This window comes from Oncorhynchus mykiss, chromosome 5 (genome assembly GCF_013265735.2).
Source record: "Oncorhynchus mykiss isolate Arlee chromosome 5, USDA_OmykA_1.1, whole genome shotgun sequence".
Lineage (NCBI taxonomy): Eukaryota > Metazoa > Chordata > Actinopteri > Salmoniformes > Salmonidae > Oncorhynchus > Oncorhynchus mykiss.
Window position 1 is genome coordinate 79,584,042 of NC_048569.1, and position 23,340 is coordinate 79,607,381.

Consider the following 23,340-nt stretch of genomic DNA (forward strand, 5'->3'; position numbering starts at 1 on the left):
TTTTCCCCCATGCCTGTCGGTCTGTTCTGATGCTGTGCTGGGCAGGTCTATATTGCGCAGCAGGACTTTGGCTGTAATTTCCTGCCCTGATTCTGGATGGAGATTTCATTTTGATCGACTCTTTGTGTGTGTGTGTGTGTGTGTGTGTGTGTGTGTGTGTGTGTGTGTGTGTGTGTGTGTGTGTGTGTGTGTCGGATGGGGGTTTATTTCCAGTCATACATAATATCAGAGTTGGTGATCCATTAAATTACCAGCAAAGATATTGTAATCCGATTACAGTTACTTTTGAATACACTAGATAGTTACTACTAGGATTTACAAAGTTACTTTTGAATACACTAGATAATTACTACTAGGATTTTTTTTAAATTCAGAAAGGATGCTTGCGAAAAAGAAAATAAACTTAAATTTTCTCTCAATGACATTCAAATCAGCATCGAAAAAAAGCTTAAGTTTAAGTTTGTTCTGCATGAGCGAGTCAGACCACAAGTCACAGACCATAATGATGACACACCAACTGTCATTGATGAATCATGGGAGAAGAGCAGGAATAGGCTTTTGTAGGCTACAGTCCAAGCTATGTCTTCCAACGCTGTCGGCATCCAAAGATGATCCAACTTGTAAATAAATGCTTGGAGGTTAGGACGACAGCAGTGGTGTAACCTACGGGTGATACGGATATCACTTATTGAATCTACATAGTGCATTGATGTGAATCTCATTGCTGCTCTCTCATATAGCTACTTGCGCCTTACGGATTGTGGTTGTTGTGGATGGCTGTTCACAAATGTACAATATATGTGTGTTGTAACCCAATAATGGTTGAATTAAAGAAGTATAAGCTGCCTATCAATCATTGATTTTGAGATCAATGGACAGACATTGAAAAATACTCTTGCAACAGCTGCATAGTGGAATAGAAGTTTGAAATATATATGTTTTAAGTTCCTCCCTTCTAAACTCCTCTGTGGTATTGTGCTCCATACTATCAAAAACAAGTTCAATGAAGAAGACCACGGGTGGGGCTTTTATTGCTCAATCTAATTTGTGCTGATATAAATATACATATTTTTTTCCAATGGGCCTAATGGACACATGTTCAAACTCATACATTTTTGATAGACTTAAAGGGGGAATATGTAGTTGCTACATCCATTTTCTGACTTAGAAATGAATTATGTATACCTATTTATTCTTGAAGAATATAATTTATAAATACCACATGAGTTTAGTTCAACTGTCACACCCCATGAGAACCCAACATATAAGCTTGTTTTTTGTCAAAGTTTGTAAATATTGTAAATGTAAACAAATTCTGTAGAACCTGAAAATATGGTTAAAACAATACTTTTGATATCACAAATGGTATGTCTATTAATATGAGAGTGGTTACATTTCTCCAGGCCCATCCCTCAGCTTTTTACCAAAACAGAGGCAGGGTGCCTGCTTTGTTATTGTTTCAACTATGGATTCTCCCTTTAAAAAGCTGCTTTCAACTGTGGATTTGCCCTTTAAAAAGCTGCAAATTATCAAGATATCAAAGTGTCACCAACAAAAACACAAACAATAGGCCTATAGCAAATGCAGCATGCAAATTGCACTTTTCAGTAGTGCTCTAAGCATGCCATTTCATGAGAGCAGCATTTATTTTTCAACTCGAAGCAATGAGCCCAATCAGTCCTCCATGACAATCAAATCATAAACAACAGGCTAGTAAGTGCATAGTTTTTGGGTTATGCTCTGGCAAAAATAATTGGGCTAATCTATCTTTCCATATTTCAAAGATCTATTCTTGAAGATCAAGGGGTATTAAAGTAATTGGAATGACTGGAAATATGTCAGACTTTGATTTTTAATGTAAAGATATATCCTAATCATATTATTATCTGTAGTAGAAAGCAATGGGTTAAAATAACCCTACATAACCAACCCATAAAAGAAATGCAACATCCATTTATGGCCAGCTATGTAAATTCTAACATTGATTTATCCTGCAATAGATGTCATAATTGTTGTATTCTTCTAATCCCTCTTAAGGGGAAAGTAATATAAAAGTAACTGGAAGTAATCTGATTACATTACTGAGTTTGAGTAATCTGAAAGTTATGTTACAGATTATCATTTGTAACGGATTACATTTAGAAAATAACCTACCCAACCGTGCATATTATTCCGCTGAAGTAGTGTGTGTGTCCCTTGGGAGAAGGCCTTTGATATGAGCCTGGTTGTCCTTGAGAGAACCAGAAGAGACAGTCCATCTCCATGGACCAGGGACATTGTACCTCACTGAACCCATCTGGGAGAAACATGAAGAAATTAATAATTCAGACTTAATACGAAACCATTTCTCACTCCTCTGTCTTCTCTCTCTTTCTCTCTCACACACACACACACACACACACACACACACACACACACACACACACACACACACACACACACACACACACACACATGCACTCACTTGTGCGGACAAACATACACACAATAAATAAACAGTCCAGTCCAGAGATCCCTGTTAATTTCTAGTGATACGTTCTGACATGCCCTATGATAGATTCATGCCCTGTGATAGTGATTCATGCCCTGTGATAGTGATTCATGCCCTGTGATAGTGATTGGTGTGAGTGTGTATTAGGGATGCATCTCAGTGCTAGAGGTGACACTACAGACCCTGGTTCGATTCCAGGCTGTATCATAACCAGCCGTGACTCGGAGTCCCATAGGGTGGCGCACAATTGGTCCAGCGTCGTCCGTGTTTGGCCGGATTAGGCCGTTGTTGTAAATAAAAATTTGTTCTTAACTGACTTGCATATTTAAATAAAGGTTATATTTAAAATATATATATATAATATGAGCAGGCAGACACAGGCAAGCTATGAACCACATATTGAGTTCTATATTAACTAGAGGCAATTAACGATTCAGTGAGTGTGCACATACTGTACATGTGTGTGTCTACAGTATATGTCTATGACATTGTGTGAGTGTGTGTGTGCGTGCATGCATGCGTGGATGGGGATGCATAACTCAAGCTAATTAACAGTCTTGCGTCCCTGTTCCCTCTAGCAGATTCCCCAGGGAGATCATTCAAGATTGACTTCAAAATTGGCCGTCTGTCCATGTCCTGAGGACTTCAGGAAATGCCTTCATAACCGGCCACTAGGGGCAACAGTGAGCACTATTACCATCAATAAATAATAATAATAATTATTATTTATTCAACTTCTATGTCACTTTTCACTGCAGAAATGATCAAAAACTGATTTAAACAGGAACAAGAATCAAATAAAACAAACAAGAATAAAATAAAACAGCTAAATGACAGAGCAGGTCTGGGCTACGATTTTAGGCAAGCGTTGAAAGTTTGTTGTTTCAAGCCTACAGTAAATGGAGCGACAGACAAGAGGGATCCACATGGCTTGAGGGAGAGGGAGGAGGTAATCAATGGCGGAGATGAGGAGGTCCTCTGGAGGCAACACAGTTAACTCTCCGTTCAAGGCTTGTCACCGTCGCATCGCCGTCCCTGCCATCTGACTGTGGCTTCTTTGTAGCTGTTGACTCCTTATGCCGGTCTTGTAGAATGAGATTATGTTTTTGAGCTCTCCACTTGGAAGTAGGCTTGGGTTTTGGGTTTGGAGGATGGGTGTAATCTCATGACTCTGGATCAGAAGGTTGTGTTTGATCCCAGGCGTGGACACTGTTTTTATTTCATTTGATTTATATCCCAAACCTTAACCCTTCCTTACCTTAACCATTTAGAATGAGTGCCTAAACTTAACCCTTAGCTTCACATTTTTATGTTTAAAGAAAAGGAACGCTACAGAGCAGCAGGAGTGACAAAAACACTTTGAAATGTGACATTTGGAGCAACTTCAACAATTGCCATTTGGAGAATGAACATCTAATTTTGCAGTGAGACTGTGAGAGCTTGTTGGATTCCCAGTCCACACATCAGCCTTTCCCCCAGTACAGTGAGAAGTATTTGAGTGAGAGAGAAAGAGAAAAAGAGAGAAAGAAAGAAAAAGAGAAACAAGAGAGACCAAGCGGGTGAGTGACAAAGAGCATTGCATGCTGTTGATCATATTGAACTGTATATTGGGCTTTATCATTCATCTAAGGTATGGTGTAGTAGTGTCAAACCAAACTATTGAGAACTATTGAGAACTATTGAAACTATAAAACTATGGTATTGGTTTGTAGTATTAGAACATACTACTGGCCTTTAATACTACAGCTGAATGATTTACATTTTCTCACGTGAGTTCTAAATATCTCTAATGCCCCAGCATCAGTTTTTTTTATGCACCTGATGTCAGAATGTACTCACTGTTCCAAAAAAGTGATTGTTACGCAGCAGGACAGTTAACTCGTGCTGCCCTCGAACCAAGACACAATGTTTGCTAATTCACTATGTTTCAACTTGCCAATTTCTAATTATTTTCTAACAAGTTTTATTTTCAAACAACAGTTTGAATAGAGGTGTGTTCTGCCTCATTAATTTACATGGAAGTAGTTATTTTACTGTTGCAGACAATCTCTTTGATGAGAGCCCAAGCACTTCCCTGATGTTTACGCAGATCAAGACTGCAGAGTATGCAGACATTTGCACAGTCTTGCACAAACGTTTTCCCCCTGGCACATTTTCTGGCTGACGCTCGCATTGCCTACATTGTTGTTTTCCTTACAAATAATAACTTTGGATATGTGTGCATTCCTAGTACAGTGCCTTCGGAAACTATTCAGACCCCTTAGCTTTTTCCACATTTTGTTATGTTACAGCTTTATTCTAAAATTGATTCCATCGTTTTTTCCCTCCTCATCAATCTACACACAATACCCCATAAGGACGAAGCAAACACAGTTTTTTTATTTAGACATTTTTGCAAATTTATCAAAAATATAAAACTGAAAAAATCACAATTACATAAGTATTCAGACACTTTACTCAGTACTTTATTGAAGCACCTTTGGCAGAGATTACAGCTTTGAATCCTCTTGGGTATGACGCTACAAGCTTGGCACACCTGTATTTGGGGAGATTCTCCCATTCTTCGAAGATCCTCTCAAGCTCTGTCAAGCTGGAGAAGGCAAAAAGTGTTCTTTAATGGTAGCTTTTCAAACAGTAAAGATATACACTGAGGTGTCCTCAAGGAAGCTGCCTAGGCCCACTTCTCTACTCTAACTTTACTAATGATTTACCTTCAGTAATGAACAAAGCAAGAGTGGTAATGCATGCTGATGACTGTGTCAGAGTGGGTTGATATGAACAAATTAGTGTTGAACATTTCTAAAACTAAATATATTGTATTAGGTTCAAGATATATGCTTGCTGATGATCCCCAATTTAATTTGTCGATGAATAGAACGCATGTAGAGCAAGTGAAAAAAACTAAACTACTAGGCAACATCTTGGACGCAGCTTTATCAAGGTCAGAACACATAGATAATATTGTTATTAAGATGGATAAGGGAATTGCTGTTACAAGAAAATGTTCAGAATACGTAACATCTTGCTCTCTGAATCAGGTGATCCCTGGTCCTATCACAGTTAGAGTACAGTCCAGTTGTATGGTCAATCCCTGGTCCTATCACAGTTAGAGTACAGTTCAGTTATATGGTCAATCCCTGGTCCTATCACAGTTAGAGTACAGTTCAGTTATATGGTCAATCCCTGGTCCTATCACAGTTAGAGTACAGTCCAGTTATATGGTCAATCCCTGGTCCTATCACAGTTAGAGTACAGTCCAGTTATATGGTCAATCCCTGGTCCTATCACAGTTAGAGTACAGTCCAGTTGTATGGTCAATCCCTGGTCCTATCACAGTTAGAGTACAGTCCAGTTGTATGGTCAATCCCTGGTCCTATCACAGTTAGAGTACAGTTCAGTTATATGGTCAATCCCTGGTCCTATCACAGTTAGAGTACAGTCCAGTTGTATGGTCAATCCCTGGTCCTATCACAGTTAGAGTACAGTCCAGTTGTATGGTCAATCCCTGGTCCTATCACAGTTAGAGTACAGTCCAGTTGTATGGTCAATCCCTGGTCCTATCACAGTTAGAGTACAGTCCAGTTGTATGGTCAATCCCTGGTCCTATCACAGTTAGAGTACAGTTCAGTTATATGGTCAATCCCTGGTCCTATCACAGTTAGAGTACAGTCCAGTTGTATGGTCAATCCCTGGTCCTATCACAGTTAGAGTACAGTCCAGTTGTATGGTCAATCCCTGGTCCTATCACAGTTAGAGTACAGTCCAGTTGTATGGTCAATCCCTGGTCCTATCACAGTTAGAGTACAGTCCAGTTGTATGGTCAATCCCTGGTCCTATCACAGTTAGAGTACAGTCCAGTTGTATGGTCAATCCCTGGTCCTATCACAGTTAGAGTACAGTCCAGTTGTATGGTCAATCCCTGGTCCTATCACAGTTAGAGTACAGTCCAGTTGTATGGTCAATCCCTGGTCCTATCACAGTTAGAGTACAGTTCAGTTATATGGTCAATCCCTGGTCCTATCACAGTTAGAGTACAGTCCAGTTGTATGGTCAATCCCTGGTCCTATCACAGTTAGAGTACAGTTCAGTTATATGGTCAATCCCTGGTCCTATCACAGTTAGAGTACAGTCCAGTTGTATGGTCAATCCCTGGTCCTATCACAGTTAGAGTACAGTTCAGTTATATGGTCAATCCCTGGTCCTATCACAGTTAGAGTACAGTCCAGTTATATGGTCAATCCCTGGTCCTATCACAGTTAGAGTACAGTTCAGTTATATGGTCAATCCCTGGTCCTATCACAGTTAGAGTACAGTCCAGTTGTATGGTCAATCCCTGGTCCTATCACAGTTAGAGTACAGTTCAGTTATATGGTCAATCCCTGGTCCTATCACAGTTAGAGTACAGTCCAGTTGTATGGTCAATCCCTGGTCCTATCACAGTTAGAGTACAGTCCAGTTGTATGGTCAATCCCTGGTCCTATCACAGTTAGAGTACAGTCCAGTTGTATGGTCAATCCCTGGTCCTATCACAGTTAGAGTACAGTCCAGTTGTATGGTCAATCCCTGGTCCTATCACAGTTAGAGTACAGTCCAGTTGTATGGTCAATCCCTGGTCCTATCACAGTTAGAGTACAGTTCAGTTATATGGTCAATCCCTGGTCCTATCACAGTTAGAGTACAGTCCAGTTGTATGGTCAATCCCTGGTCCTATCACAGTTAGAGTACAGTTCAGTTATATGGTCAATCCCTGGTCCTATCACAGTTAGAGTACAGTCCAGTTGTATGGTCAATCCCTGGTCCTATCACAGTTAGAGTACAGTCCAGTTGTATGGTCAATCCCTGGTCCTATCACAGTTAGAGTACAGTTCAGTTATATGGTCAATCCCTGGTCCTATCACAGTTAGAGTACAGTCCAGTTGTATGGTCAATCCCTGGTCCTATCACAGTTAGAGTACAGTTCAGTTATATGGTCAATCCCTGGTCCTATCACAGTTAGAGTACAGTCCAGTTGTATGGTCAATCCCTGGTCCTATCACAGTTAGAGTACAGTCCAGTTGTATGGTCAATCCCTGGTCCTATCACAGTTAGAGTACAGTCCAGTTGTATGGTCAATCCCTGGTCCTATCACACTTAGAGTACAATCCAGTTATATGGTCATCTGCAGCAAGGAAATATATAATAAAGCTATCATTCACTCAAAAAAAGGCTGCCAGATTAGCTCTTCATTGCTCTACTCATATGAATATTATCCAAATGCATGAGAATCTCTCATGGGTTCATGTTGAAAACAAATTACTATCCAGTCTTCTTATTTTCTTTAGTTAGTACATACTAGCAACACGCATAATCACCAAACCAGACAGGTAAATTCAGGGCATCTAAGACAACCTAAGCCAAGGACAAATCACCTTAAATCTACAGTTCTATATAGATCCATAGCTGAATGGAAGTCTTTACCAATCCATATTTCTCAGGCAAAAAGTAAATCCACCTTCAAGAAAATAAATTGATAACATCTAATGTGATAGACCGTATGACTGTATATGAAATAGAAAACATCAACAGAATGTTAAATGTGTTTCCTGTCAGATATTTTAATTGTCTGTATTGTATACTTGTTAAATGTTTGTAAAGTCTTAATTTGTAATTGTTTGTAGTGTCTTACTAATTGGTATTGGACCCCAGGAAGATAAGCTAGTGTTACAGTGTTAGCTAATGGGATCCTAATAAAAATTCACAAATTCACAGTTCAATTTTGAGTAAAGCGTTTGAATATTTATGTAAATAAGGTATTTCAGTTTTTTTTATACATTTGCAGAAATGTTTAAAAAATCTGTTTTCGCTTTGTCATTATGGGTTATTGTTTGTAGATTGCTGTTGAATTTGTATTTATTTAATCAATTTTAGAATAAGGCTGCAAAGTTACAAAATGTGGAAAAGGTCAATAGGTCTGAATACTTTCCGAGCTGTAATTGCCTTATTTTCGGTATATTGTGTTGTCGATTCTACTGTAGCATACAATATGTATGTATGCATGTATGTATGTATGTATGTATGTATGTATGTATGTATGTATGTATGTATGTATGTATGTATGTATGTATGTATGTATGTATGTATGTATGCATGCATGTATGTATGTATTGCCTTTAAATTGTTTAACTTGGGTCAAACGTTTTGGGTAGCCTTCCACAAGCTTCCCACAATAAGTTGGGTGAATTTTGGCCCATTCCTCCTGACAGAGCTGGTGTAACTGAGTCAGGTTTGTAGGCCTCCTTGCTCACACAAGCATTTTCAGTTCTGCCCACACATTTTTTATATGATTGAGGTCAGGGCTTTGTAATGGCCACTCCAATACCTTGACTTTGTTGTCCATAAGCCATTTCACCACAACTTTAGAAGTATGCTTGGGGTCCATTTGGAAGACAGTGTCCATTTGGAAGACCCATTTGCCAACAAGTTTTAACTTCCTGACTGATGTCTTGAGATGTTGCTTCAATATATCCACATCATTGTCCTGCCTCATGAAGCCATCTATTTTGTGAAGTGCACAAGTCCCTCCTGCAGCGAAACATCCCCTCAACATGATGCTGCCACCCCCTTGCTTCACGGTTGGGATGGTGTTCTTCGGTTTGCAAGCCTCCCCCTTTTTCCTCCAAACATAACGATAGTCATTATGGCCAAACAGTTCTATTTGTGTTTCATCAGACCAGAGGACATTTGTCCAAAAAGTAGGATCTTTGTCCCAATGTGCAGGTGCAAACCGTAGTCTGGCTTTTTTTATGAAGGTTTTGGAGCAGTGGCTTCTTCCTTGCCGAGTGGCCTTTATGTTTATATAGGACTTGTTTTACTGTGGATATAGATACAGAACGTATCTCCTTCCTGAGCGGTATGACGGCTGTGTGGTCCCATGGTGTTTCTACTTGCGTACTGTTGTTTATACAGATAAACGTGGTACCTTCAGGCATTTGGAAATTGCTCCCGAGGATGAACCAGACTTGTGGAGGTCTACAATTTTTTTTCAGAGGTTTTGGCTGATTTGTTTAAACTTCCCATCATGTCAAGAAAAGAGGCACTGGGATTGATGGTAGGCCTTGAAATACATCCACAGGTACACCTCCAATTGCCTCAAATTATGTCAATTAGCCTATCAGAAGCTTCTAAACCCATGACATAATTTTCTGGAATTTTCCAAGCTGTTTAAAGGCACAGTCAACTTGGTGTATGTAAACTTCTGACCCACTGAAATTGTGATACAGTGAATTATAAGTGAAATAATCTGTCTGTAAACAATTGTTGGAAAAATGACTTGTGTCATGCACAAAGTAGATGTCCTAACTGACTTGCCAAAACTATAGTTTGTTAACAAGAAATGTGTGGAGTGGTTGAAAAACAAGTCTTAATGACTCCGACCTAAGTGTAATTAAACTTCTGATTTAAACTGTAGGTATGTATGTATGGAGCATAATGTATTTACATTATTATTCACGTTTTCAAGTCCTGGTGACAAATCAAACATTCCCATTATTGCATATATTGTAATGGACACATTAAAATACTTATTTGAAGGTTGTACTGATTATGATGACATAATGCTATTTGCCAGCTATGTGTGGCACCATGTTTGTTGACATCATACAATGCCTTCTGGGTGTCACGTCAACATCTGTCAGAACAAAGATGTTATAACAAAATGAGGTGAAGGGATAGGAAACTTTGAGTTAACTTCCAGAAGTGAATGAAGGGAAGTGAATGATGCAATACCACATACCCCCTTCAACATGCATACTTCAAACAGACAAAATCTAATCTTGTATCCTCTTCTTATCTTTGGATGATGTGGAAAAACATGGCGACGTGCACAAACTACCTACCGTCGGATTACATTCGATTTTCAGACAGTGTTTTATTCAATTATTTCAATCAATGGTGAGCTCACCTGTGATGTGATGAAATTTAAATAGAATTTGCTATTAGCTAATTCATATTATGGTTTCTGTCAGCCGAGAGTTAGCTAAATATGACCGCTTGTATTATGACCGCTTGTATTATGTCAATCTTTCCTCAGTTAGTGCTACAACTCATGTGCCTACATGTTCCAGTTTGGATGAATGTGTTATGCTGTTGCTACTTCTGTGAATGTCTGAACATTGCATCCAAAAATAAACTGGTCACATTCAGGACATAACATTGTATGGTCTGTTTTTGTGCGAAATGTTTCTGGAAAAAAATTGTTTGGCCAGCTCAAACGCTGACTGTTGTGTCAATCAAAACAGGACGTTCTAAATAAACATTCTAATTACACCGGTTTGAGAGTGCTCTGCAGGGACCACTGTAGAATGAACACACCCGTGTGTTGGTACGTGTCAAAGGGTAACTGATAATTCATCCACTTAAGTTTCCTTTCCAAGGCCACTCTCTCAACAAAATTATCAGGGCACCTTCCACAGAGTGATAATGTTAAACTACCTCTATCTCCTCTACCTCTCTCCTCTAACTCCCTACTTTACCTCTCCTCTATCTCTCCTCTATCTCTCCTCTACCTCTCTCCTATACCTCACTCCTCTACTTCTCCTCTACCACTCTTCTACCTCTCCCCTTCCACTCTTCTACATCTCTTCTACCTTTCCTCAACATATCTCCTCTACCACTACTCTACCTTCTCTACACCTCTCCTCTACATCACTCCTCTTCATGTACGAATAGCAAAAGCCCATAGAGAAGTATTTCAAAGCCATAATTTCTGCTCCATAATTATACACAGATGGTTAGTGGTTTGCCGTAATGGGAGCCCTATTACCTCTAACTGAAACATAACTGATCTAATGAGGATGATTGTGCATCAACACAAGGAAGTCATTAGAGGAACAAAGCAGGTGTGTGTGTTTGTGTGTGCAAGTGGCCATGGGCGTGCAGGCGTGTGCGTGTGTGTGTGTGTATTAATCCCATGTGATAATTAACCCAACACAGACACACATGATTGGATAATGAAATATTGGCTTATTTATGTCGAGTTCATAAGAGCCCCCATACCAGGACCTATTGTGTGTGCGTGTGGCGGGGGGGGGGGGGGGGGGTGTAGACCTGTGTGTGTGTGTGTGTGTGTGTGTGTGTGTATGGCGATGCATAACACTCAAGCTAATTAACAGTCCTGACTCCCTGTTCCCTCTAGCAGATTCCCACTCCACACATCAGCCTTCCCCGGCACAGTGAACAGTCTTAGATCGAAAGAAAGAAAGAAAGAAAGAGAGAAAGAGAGAAAGAAAGAAAGAAAGAGAGTATTGTAGTATGTATGTAGTTTATATTATTGCACTCATTCAACTATGGTATGGTGTAGTAGTGTAGTAATGTGATGCCTATCGTCAAGGCTACCGTCAACAAAACGCTCAATGAACAGGAGGCGTATAGCCAAGAGAAGAGTTGACAGGAGAAGACGTTATGTCCCCGACTAACCATCAGCTCCCTGTTTTGATACACTGAATGTACAGTATTTAAGAACAGAATGGAAGTACTCTGACACACCCAAAGTGGTGCCGGAGAAGAAGGAAGATATTTTACGTGTACCCATCCGTTTGTGTTTTTTTGTTAATTTATTTGTGTTGTTTGTAACTTATTTTTTTTATTTATTTTGTACATAATGTTACCACTACTGTCTCTTATGACCAAATATAACTTATGGACATAATTACTGCGATTACTCACCACGGATTGGCAGAATCCTGCTAGTAAAAAGACCTACGCGCAAGATCAAACTACCAACGGGACATCCAAAACTGTAATATCTTATGCTTTACGGAGTTGTGGCCAAGCTTCCTGCCATCCAGGAACGTCATACCAGGCGGTGTCAGAGGAAGGCCCTAAAAATTGTCAAAGACTCCAGCCACCCTAGTCATAGACTGTTCTCTCTGCTACCGCACGGCAAGCGATACCGGAGCGCCAAGTCTTGGTCCAAGAGGCTTCTAAACAGCTTCTACCCCCAAGCCATAAGACTCCTGAACACCTAATCAAATGGCTACGCAGACTATTTACATTGTCCCCCCTCCCCCTCTTTCACCCTGCTGTTACTCTGTTGTTATCATCTATGCATAGTCACTTTAATAACTCTACCTACATGTACATATTACCTCAACTAACCAGTGCCCCCCTGTATATAGTCTCACTATTGTTATTTTACTGCTGCTCTTTAATTACTTGTTACTTTAATTTCTTATACTTAGCCCTACTTTTTTAACTGCATTTTTGGTTAGGGGCTCGTAAGTAAGCATTTCACTGTAATGCAAACCACTGCATTTCACCTGTTGTATTCGGCGCATGTGACTAATAAAATGTGATTGGATTTGATTCTCAGTCTGAATATTGGTGTTTTTAAGAGGGCCATTGTTGGTGTTTCAATGCATGTAAAGGTAGCATTAAATCATAAAGTGTGTTTTGGCAAAGTGTGTTTTGGCAGACTGTCTCTCATACAATCAAATGGTTTTGAAATGCCAATGGTTTATAGCTTAAATATTGATTGATAATGATTTTCAGACAATATTTTAATGAACATTTTAAGGAACAGACTGGGAATTTAATACTTTTCATAGGGTAGACAATCACTCTAATTTTAGGCTACAGTTGCCAGGCCAATTGTACGATTATAAATGATGTTACGATAAAAATGTTTAGGGCTACGTAAGTTATAGCAGGGTTAACATGAGGTGAAATGCTTAAAATGGATCTTCATATGGAAAGGTGGATGTGAACCCAGGTCTCCTGCTTGTCAAAACACTGCCTTAGTCCACTCAGCCAGTCTGCAGGAAGAAGCTCCTCTGCTGAACCACCCTTGTTATTTTCAGCACATGGGGCCCAATTCAGGTTTGAGATAAGTTAATGGATTCATTAAAGCATGGACCTAAGTAAATAAATATATATATACATTGAAAGTAGAGGCCTTCACGGGGCCAAAAAGTTTAACCTGTTCCGAAATGGACTTGGTGTTTTCCCATCCGAACCCGATAAGAGTACATTTATTGTTTTAATACATTTTAATTTCATCTTCCATTGATTAGATATCTCCTAACTTTTGCTCCACACGGAGGCTCCTTGACTGTAGCCTATTGCCGCTTTGATGACTTAAAATTGGCCAACAACAACAACAACAACAAGCTACACATACCACTCTCGTGAAAAGCAAAGAGCAGCAGCATAAATTACACAATTTCTCTCTTTCCACCACAGCAGTCACTTTCGGGTCTGTTTTGGTCCTTCTGGACAAGTCAGTACAAATTATACATACCCGAGATCTGTGACAATCCAATCAGATCTGACCCAGACCTGTGACATTATTTAGAATTCTCGATGACGACGACCCGCTCGCATCCCGGTAATCATGAAATCAACTCAAATCTCAAGTCTGAATAGGAATTCCACCTTTAGTTTTTCAAAAACAAATGTTAAATGAAACGCAAACTGTGAAAAATTGTGCTGTCGAACTGTTCAGAATTGGAGAGAGGGCATTCACATCAAGTGTGCCCTCTAGCAAACTCTATGGTCAAGTATTAAAACAGGCAAGTTAGCATTCACCTTAGCATTCACCTCCCCAGTCCTTCACAAACTCAGACAGTAAAGAGCAGAACAAACGCTCAGGTGAAACTTTCCAAAACATTCCAAGAAAGTAGTGATGGGCAAACTCAGCGTCCAGAAGCATTTATGCTTTCCAGACAATTGTATCAAAAACAGGTCGATCTCTCTCAGCATTATCCGTTCACAATGCACATTAGTGACATCTGCTGGTCAGCAATAAAATGCAATGTGTGATTATCAGATTTGAGGTTTTAGGTTTTATTCTCCATTGATTTGATCAAACTCTGTGGCACATCGGTACGTCATTGGCTTTAATAGCCTTTAGTTAGTTATATTACCAGGTTTGCATCACGCTTCCCTTTTTACCTTCAGGTTGATTATCTTTAACAATGTTTTAGGATGCTTAAAACAGAAGCTTATACTATACAAAATAAAACTATTTATTTGAAGAACAGTGCAGAAAGCGTAGTTTCACATAAAACTTTTTTCAAAATAGTGTAACTTCAGCAGGATTCAACCTCATACCCTCACTTCCCTGAATGTTCCAAGGTTCCCAACTGCTAAGCTACCAGACAAGTGAAATCCAAAAATGTATTTATAAGTACAGTATCCAGTCGAGGGCAGTGTTTGAAAGCAGCTTAATCGAAGAAACCACCGGAACCAAGCCATTAAAAAGTATGTGTTTAAACAAAGCTTCGGACATCATTGATTACGTACTTCTGATAAAGTGATACATTGGTACACTCCTTCCAAGTTATCTGTTTAGCTATTTTGAAGCATGCCTCAGAGCTTCAGTATCAAACATAATATCACTACAATAATGTATGTGTAAATGACAATGTGAGTACAACATATTATTACACTGAAGAGGAAACTGAAAAGCAAATCACTCAACAATAACATTTGCTTTGTGTAGACGTTTCGGCTGCTAATGGTCACTAAATGCTTATAGTCCAAATCAAATAACCATTTTGATTCATTGATCAGTTTTCTTGATGCTACATGTAGTTGTTAATTGACATGTTATTGTTTGCACTTTTCGTGCACTTGTTTTCTGTGCATATTAAAGGCCTTTTTGTTTTTTTATAAGGCTGCTTTGTTTGCTTTAAATAAGCTTTATGAGCTTTACATGTTGTTTGATGCTTGCTGTATGTCAATTTAGCCCGCTCTAGCTCTGGCCTACCACGCCAAATGTTATTGTATCCAACGTTTGACATTCATATTATTATCTTGTTTCTACAGTGTATTTGCCTCACTTCATTTATTTATATGATTAAAGGTCCAACGCAGCCGTTTTCATCTCAAAATCAAATCATTTCTGGGTAAAAATGAAGTGCCTTATTCTGGTTGTTTTCAATTAGCTTCTAAGCCAAGAGCAATTTCTCAAGTAAAAATGTTGATAGAACTGTCTGGGAGTGGTCTGAGTGGGGAGGGGAAAAACTGGTTTGGAACTCTCTTTCTTATTGGTCTCACCAGGCATTCCATCCCACCAAAACAGGCAGTTTTTCAAAAAGCTCCTACACTAAAAGGGCATTATCATTTTCACAATTTCACAGTATTATTCCAACCTCATAGTGTGGAAAAATATATTAAATACAGGAAATAACATTTTTGTTTTCGCTGGGCCTTTAAAAATGGTATATTCACATTACAATTTATTAATATTAAAGACGTTCATAACTGAATTATCCAGTCATTTGCTAATTATCTGTGTTCCTGCAGAAAAACATGTATACATACTTTGTTACCAACAGGCTGGATGGACAATCCTAACCAAAGCCAATCAAGACATGGATCACAAATTAATGCTAACTATTGTCAATCATGTCATCTATGTGGACACCCCTATTTCAGCCACAATGCATAGTGCAAACTGTAAAGTTTGTTGGAGGAGGAATAACGGTCTGGGGCTGTTTTCATGGTTCGGGCTAGGCCTCTTAGTTCTAGTGAAGGAAAATCTTAATGCTACAGCATACAATGACATTCTAGATTTGACTGTGCTTCCAACTTTGGGAAAGGCCCTTTCTTGTTTCAGCATGACAATGCCCCTGCTCACAAAGCGAGGCCCATATGGAATACCGACTGCGAGCCAGGCATAAACGCCCAACGTCAGTGCCCGATCTTCCTAATGCTCTTGTGGCTGAATTGAAGCAAGTCCCTGCAGCAATGTTTCAACATCTAGTGGAAAGCCTTCCCAGAAGAGTGGAGGCTTTTATAGCAGCAAAGGGGGGACCAACTCCACATTACAGTTTTTCTCAATTGCTAAAACACAATTTCTGAAACCTTGTTCCATTTCCTGAAAACATTAAACACAAAACCTCATCTTCAAGCGCTATTCACATAACCTCTGACTCCTCTTGCAAAATGAAACATTCGCCTCAAAACAGCTTTACCTGTGTTAAAAATCAAACACTGCTCTCAAATCATAAACAAAGTGATCAAAATGATGTACACTCTCAAGCAGTCAGTGAACAATACACCGAAAAATAGAAAACACATTGTTCAAAAACATACAATTCTCAGGGAGAAGTTTTTAATCTAAAAAAATATTCGTATTTGTCCGTCATTGTCTTTTGATGAACGAAAACGTGTTCTATCATAGTAGCTCAAAATTGATCAGAAATTACTACTCTGCTTTGCTCTTTGCAATTTAGTTTTTTGTTCTTCCTCCTCCTTATACCCCTATTTTTACAGTACTGTACCCTGCATCTCACAAACTTGTCCTTTGTCTCTGTGATACTGTAATTATTGTTCTTTGTTGATATGAACCTGAAACCAGTCAAATTCTATTGAGCAGTCAGTACTGTTAATAAATGGAAAGCACAATGTTCAGGGCCATACAATTTGTCCATTGTATAGTATACAGCCTACAATGCACTGTACTACAGTATCCATTCTCAGACTTTCTCCTTCCCACCTTCAACAACCTGTTTGCTCTCTGAACTGCTTATATTGGTTGTGTTGCATCATTTGAAACAGGTTAAATCTATTTTGAGTGGTTGTGTTCAATCAATGACATATGTTCTCTATTTGTATTTGATTGTTGCCACTTGTGTTTACCAGTATGGATGACATGTGCATTAGAGTGCAGAATGTGTGTTGAGAATGAGAATGTGTTTAGAGTTTGGCTGAAAAGTCTAAGTGAGATCTGCAAATTGTGTTTTACCATGTGAAATGGTTTAAGGTATTGACAACAGACTGCATAATTAGCTAAATGAGTCCAGGCAACTGAGAACTTTGTTCAGCCAATGGGTTTTAGTGTTTTAGCAATTGAGAAAAACTGTAATGCCCATGATTTTGGAATGAGATGTTCGACGAGCAGGTGTCCACATACTTTCATGTAGTGCACATTAGCCAAATGGATGTGCTCTGGGCTGAGGTTTTGTATGAGTGCTAATGCTTAAATTATCAGTAATTGCCTGTATTTTCTTCCATTAATGTGAAATATTATGCCATATTTCCCTTGATTTTGAAGAATATGAATATGATAAATATATCAATATAAAAATGTGAAACATCTGTTAATGTTTTGTTGTCATTTGATAATTTGCAAAGAAAATATAAAGCATTTGAAACTTCAAAATAATGTCTTACAAAATAAAATGTTTTATCCTGGACAAACATATCAATTTGTATTTTTACAAAACTATATTTTCACGTATCTTTTGTTTGACCATAATACCATACATTAGATATTTTGGAATTACCAATGAGGAGTTTATCAGCACACCATGTGAGAGCGGGAAATATACAAAAAGAGGAGGGACTCACATTTACAGTATTTGGAAAACCAAAAGAGGAGGGATGTAATTAAACAGGACTCAAAGCACCATAATAGTGTTTTCAACCTTTTCCAGGTTAGTGCTCCCAGTCTCTTGATTAAGTGGTGTTACAACACACCATGTCATGTTTCAGAAAACCTTAGGATGAGTGTTTCAGTGCACATTAAATCTGTCTCATAATCCCTTACACCCGTGTGTTTCCAACTCCAGCAAAATTAAGGTTTTGTCTCCTTAAAATTGTTGGCAGCTCAGTTGCTACTAGTTGTAGCAAAGATAGGCTAAACCTGCTTCTCCAATAGAAATCCCTGATCACACCTTTAGGCGATGTCATGGCGACCTTGGCTAGCTGAGATTATGCGACCCGAACTGTGCATATGCAGGCCGTCAACTCAAAGACACTCGTTTGATATAAAGTCATTTTTTAAAAAGGAAAACGTGTCAGGTTATCACTTTCACGAGGTTGGAGTAATAACATGTTTCACCACTTAAGACATTGGGTCAAATCTAGGTTGATTTCAAGAAAATTTGATTTTGAGAAAATTAACAACTAAGAAAGAATTTTTCACTTCTCTCATTGACTTCTCAAACCCCAAACACTATCAAGCATTCCTGAAAGTCTCCCGATGTTGCGCATCTTGGTTTAGAAACTCTGGTTGTACGTAGTGTTACAAAACACTTCCTTTTTAGGGTGGCGTATTACTGTCATTCAGAGTATATACATTTTTTTATCACTATTATGAGACAAGATCACGTTATTATGAAATAATTAAATAACTCGTTATTATGAAAAAGATAATGATATGAAAAAGATAATATGTCTTGTCATTTAAAAGTCTCTCATTATATCATTATCTTTTTCATAATAACGAGTTATTGAATTGTTTCATAATAACATAAGATTTCTTGTCATTTAAAAGTTATGTTATTATGAAATAATCCGGTTGCACATTATTAGGATGAATGACCTATTCATTTATTATGCTGAAACGTTGGCAGAGGCTACTTGGCAAGGCTACATGACTTCCCCTCATGGACAGTTTGACATTTTGGCAGGTTTGCTTGACTTCATCAACGTGTATTTTTCTCCTCGGTTTGATGCATTGGGAGATATTCATGTCACTGAGCAATATAGATGGTGTTGTCATTAGTTTCCCTAGATTGCGGAAAAATCTGAGTTCTCTATGGCTCGACAGTTAATGTAAAGAATCTGACCTTCTTGACATAGCGTTGTTCCTTGTTGATCAACTGGGTGGACATGGGAAACTTCATGGATACAAACTAATGCATCTTAAATGCATCCAAACAGATGCAAAACACAGTCAGGCATTTACTTCATATTCTAGACCCCCCATTGACTGCACATTTGAGGAAGTCTCTGGGATGGACATTAGCTAACTAATTACCTTCAGCTGCAAGTCTTTTAGGGTATGTCTCTATAATGTGGGGTATGTGAGGTATGTCTCTATAAGCTTGGTACATCTAGCCACTGGGATTTCTGCCCATTCTTGAAGGCAAATCTGCTCCAGCTCCTTCAAGTTGGATGGGTTCCGCTGGTGTACAGCAATCTTTAAGTCATACCACAGCTTCTCAATTGGATTGAGGTCTGGGCTTTGATTAGGCCATTCCAAGACATTTAAATGTTTCCCCTTAAACCATTCAAGTGTTACTTTAGCAGTATGCTTATGGTCATTGTCCTGCTGGAAGATGAACCTCCATCCCAGTCTCAAATCTCTGGAAGAATGAAACAGGTTTCCCTCAAGAATTTCCCTGTATTTAGCACCATCCATCCTTTCTTCAATTCTGACCAGTTTCCCAGTCCCTGTCGATGAAAACATGGTTGGTGTTCTCGGGGTGATGAGAGGTGTTGGGTTTGTGCCAGACATAGCGTTTTCCTTGATGGCCAAAAAAGCCCAGTTTTAGTCTTATCTGACCAGAGTACCTTCGTCCATATGTTTGGGGAGACTTCCACATGCCTTTTGGCAAAGACCAAACGTGTTTGCTTATTTTTGTCTTTAAGAAATTGCTTTTTTTCTGGCCACTCTTCCCGTAAAGCCCAGCTCTGTGGAGAATATGGCATAAAGTGGTCCTACAGACAGATACTCCAATTTCCACTGTGGAGCTTTGCAGCTCCATCAGTGTTATCTTTGGTCTCTTTGTTGCCTCTCTGATAAATGCCCTCCTTGCCTGGTCCATGAGTATTGGTGGGCGGCCCTCTCTTGGCAGGTTTGCTGTGGTGCCATAGTCTTTCCATTTTCTAATAATGGATTTAATGGTGCTCCGTGGGATGTTCAATGTTTCAGATATTGTTTTATAACCCAACCCTGATCTGTACTTCTCCACAACTGTGTCTCTGACCTCTTTGGAGAGCTCCTTGGTCTGGTGCCTCTTGCCTAGTGGTGTTGCAGACTCTGTGGCCTTTCAGAACAGGTGTATATATAAAGAGATCATGTGACAGATCATGTGGCATTTAGATTGCACACAGGTGGACTTTATTTAACAAATTATGTGACTTCTGAAGGTAATTGCTTTCACCAGATCTTATTTACGGGCTTCAAAGCAAAGGGGGTGAATACATATGCACGCACCAATTTTCCATTTTCCATTTATTTATTTTTTTGAAACAAGTTTTTATTCTTTATTTTACTTCACCAATTTGGACTATTTTGTGTATGTCCATTACATGAAATCCAAATAAAAATCCATTTAAATTACAGGATGTAATGCAACAAAATTGGAAAAACGCCAAGGGGGATGAATAGGCACTGTACTTGATGGGTATTCGACCTGTCCTTAAGAAATATGTGTTAAACAGTTCAAGCAGTTCATCATTATGCAATCATTCATTCACAATCATTCTGCCATTGTGTGTGTCGACACATGAATTAATGGTGTACCCCTCCTTATTTGTTGAATTATTTAACTCTAGTAACTCCCCATCCCGGGTCCGGGAGCGTAATCATCGACCGACACTAATTAGCATAACGCAACAGACATAAATATTCCTAGAAAATATTCCTATTCATGAAAATCACAAGTGAAATATATTGAGACACAGCTTAGCCTTTTGTTAATCACCCTGTCATCTCAGATTTTCAAAATATGCTTTACAGCCAAAGCTAGACAAGCATTTGTGTAAGTTTATCGATAGCCTAGCATTTTATCCAGCTAGCAGCAGGTAACTTGGTCACGGAAATCAGAAAAGCAATCAAATTAAATTGTTTACCTTTGATGAGCTTCGGATGTTTTCACTCACGAGACTCCCAGTTAGATAATGTTCCTTTTTTCCCCAAATATTATTTTTGTAGGCGAAATAGCTCCGTTTGTTCTTCACGTTTGGCTGAGAAATCGCCCGGAAATTGCAGTCACGAAAACGCCAAAAAATATTCCAAATTAGCTCCATAATATCGACAGAAACATGGCAAACGTTGTTTATAATCAACCCTCAAGGTGTTATTTGATAATATAATATATATATATATAATATAATATACCGGGACAATTAATTTTTCAGTAGGACCGATTGGAATAATGGCTACCTCTGTATTTTACAGGAGAATCACTCTGAGAGCCATCAGGTGACCACTTGCGCAATGTAGCCGCTTACGGGTATTCTTCAACATAAATGCGTAAAACTACGTCACAATGCTGTAGACACCTTGGGGAATACGGAGAAAAAGTAATCTGGTTGATAGCCCATTCACTGCTCAATAGGGACGCATTGGAACGCAGAGCTTTCAAAAGATGAGTCACTTCCGGATTGGATTTTTCTCAGGCTTTCGCCTGCAATATCAGTTCTGTTATACTCACAGACAGTATTTTTACAGTTTTTGAAACTTTTTCTATCCTAAGCTGTCAATTATATGCATATTCTAGCATCTTGTCCTGACAAAATATCCCATTTACTACGGGAATGTTCTTTTTCCAAAAATGAAAATACTGCCCCCTAGTCACAAAAGGTGGTGTCTACATTTCTTAACAGCAGTCAACTCTTATATCAATCAGTTAACTAATTCCAAGCCTATTTGAAATAAAAGTAGCTTAACTTAAATTCAATTCCAAAGATCAGTCAACTCAATTGTCACTACTTATTACATTCAGTTCTGGAGAGTACAAGTATTCTTATAACCATTATTACTCCTTTTGACAAATTGTCTAACTTCCCCAGTGAGAAACATCCTGTAGAGAAAACGTGTTTTTAACAGAGACAGGAAGTGCAACAAAAACGTTTTCAACCAATTTAGAGTGTGAAATTGTCTTCCCAGATGAGGTGAGGTCCCCACGTTGCTTCCAGAGTGTACAAAAGTCATGCAAAACCCCAAACGCATACCTGCTGTCAGTATAAATCGTAACAGTTTTATCCATAGCCAAAATCTATTCTCAGCTTGGGCTGACAGATGTGGTGGTAATTTAGCACTCTCTAAGGAAGTGGCAGCCGTATCGCCAGTATCTACTAGAACAATTGATTGATTCACAATTGACGAACAGATGAACCATTGGCTCCTCACGGGGCTTGAAAGTTTTCAAATACAGTTTAAGGGTGTCAACTGGGTTGTTTTGGTGGTGGTCCAGTTTTCCAATCTCCCCCTACTGCCTCCTGTTTGATAAGTTTGCTTTGACATGTTCTGGTGAAATGTCCCTCCTGTCCACAGAAATAGAAGGTCTAGCTATTACCTTGTGGTGTCTGTCGTCCAACCCGTCCATCAGCACTGTCTCATCTTAACCTGTTTACCAAGGGCTGGCAAAAGTCCATTCATCAAGAGGCTGTTATAGTCATTGTAGGCGATGTGTAGAACGAGTTCCTTCTGCTCTGGGGCTGCCTCTGAGGAGTATGTTAGTCCCAAGAATCTCAAATGTGGACTCATCAGACCAAAGGAAAGATTTACACCGGTCTAATGTCCAAAGCTAAAATAATGATGGACTTTTGTTTCTCTTTGCTTATTTGAGCTGTTCTTAACATAATATGGACTTGGTATTTTACTAAATAGGGCTATCTTCTGTATACCACCCCTACCTTGTCCCAACACAACTGATTGGCTCAAATGCAATAAGAAGGAAAGAAATTCCCCAAATTAACTTTTAACAAGGGACACCTGTTAATTGAAATGCATTCCAGGTGACTACCTCATGAAGCTGGTTGGAAGAATGCTAAGAGTGTGCAAAGATGTTATCAAAGCAAAGGGTGGCTATTTGAAGAATCTCAAATATAAAATGTTTTTTGATTTGTTTACACTTGTTTTGTTATGACATTAATCCATATGTGTTATTTAATAGTTTAGATGTCTTCACTATTTTTCTACATTGTAGAAAATAGTAAAATAAAATAAAAAAACTTGAATGAGTAGGTGTGTCCAAACGTTTGACTGGTACTGTAAATACAATTACTTGGATACAGACACATTACAGAGATAGAGGTGAAAAAATGCTCAACCTTCAGATGAGTATGAGTGGGGAGTTTAATTAAGTACAATTCTTACAAGCCTGTTTGGCTGGTAGCTTATTCTTTAG

At 38.8% G+C, this 23,340-nt stretch overlaps 1 long non-coding RNA gene across 1 annotated transcript in view; it reads right to left on the reverse strand.

The window, feature by feature from the left end:
• The window catches only part of LOC118964535, a 70,242-nt gene extending 47,458 nt beyond the window's left edge, over positions 1-22,784 (reverse strand). Inside the window, exons 1-2 of the long non-coding RNA XR_005051592.1 lie at positions 22,507-22,784; positions 2,155-2,296 (exon numbers count right to left, since the gene is read on the reverse strand). This is a non-coding gene — a long non-coding RNA (uncharacterized LOC118964535). The remainder of the gene's footprint in view (positions 1-2,154; positions 2,297-22,506) is intronic.
• Positions 22,785-23,340: the final 556 nt, after the last annotated feature.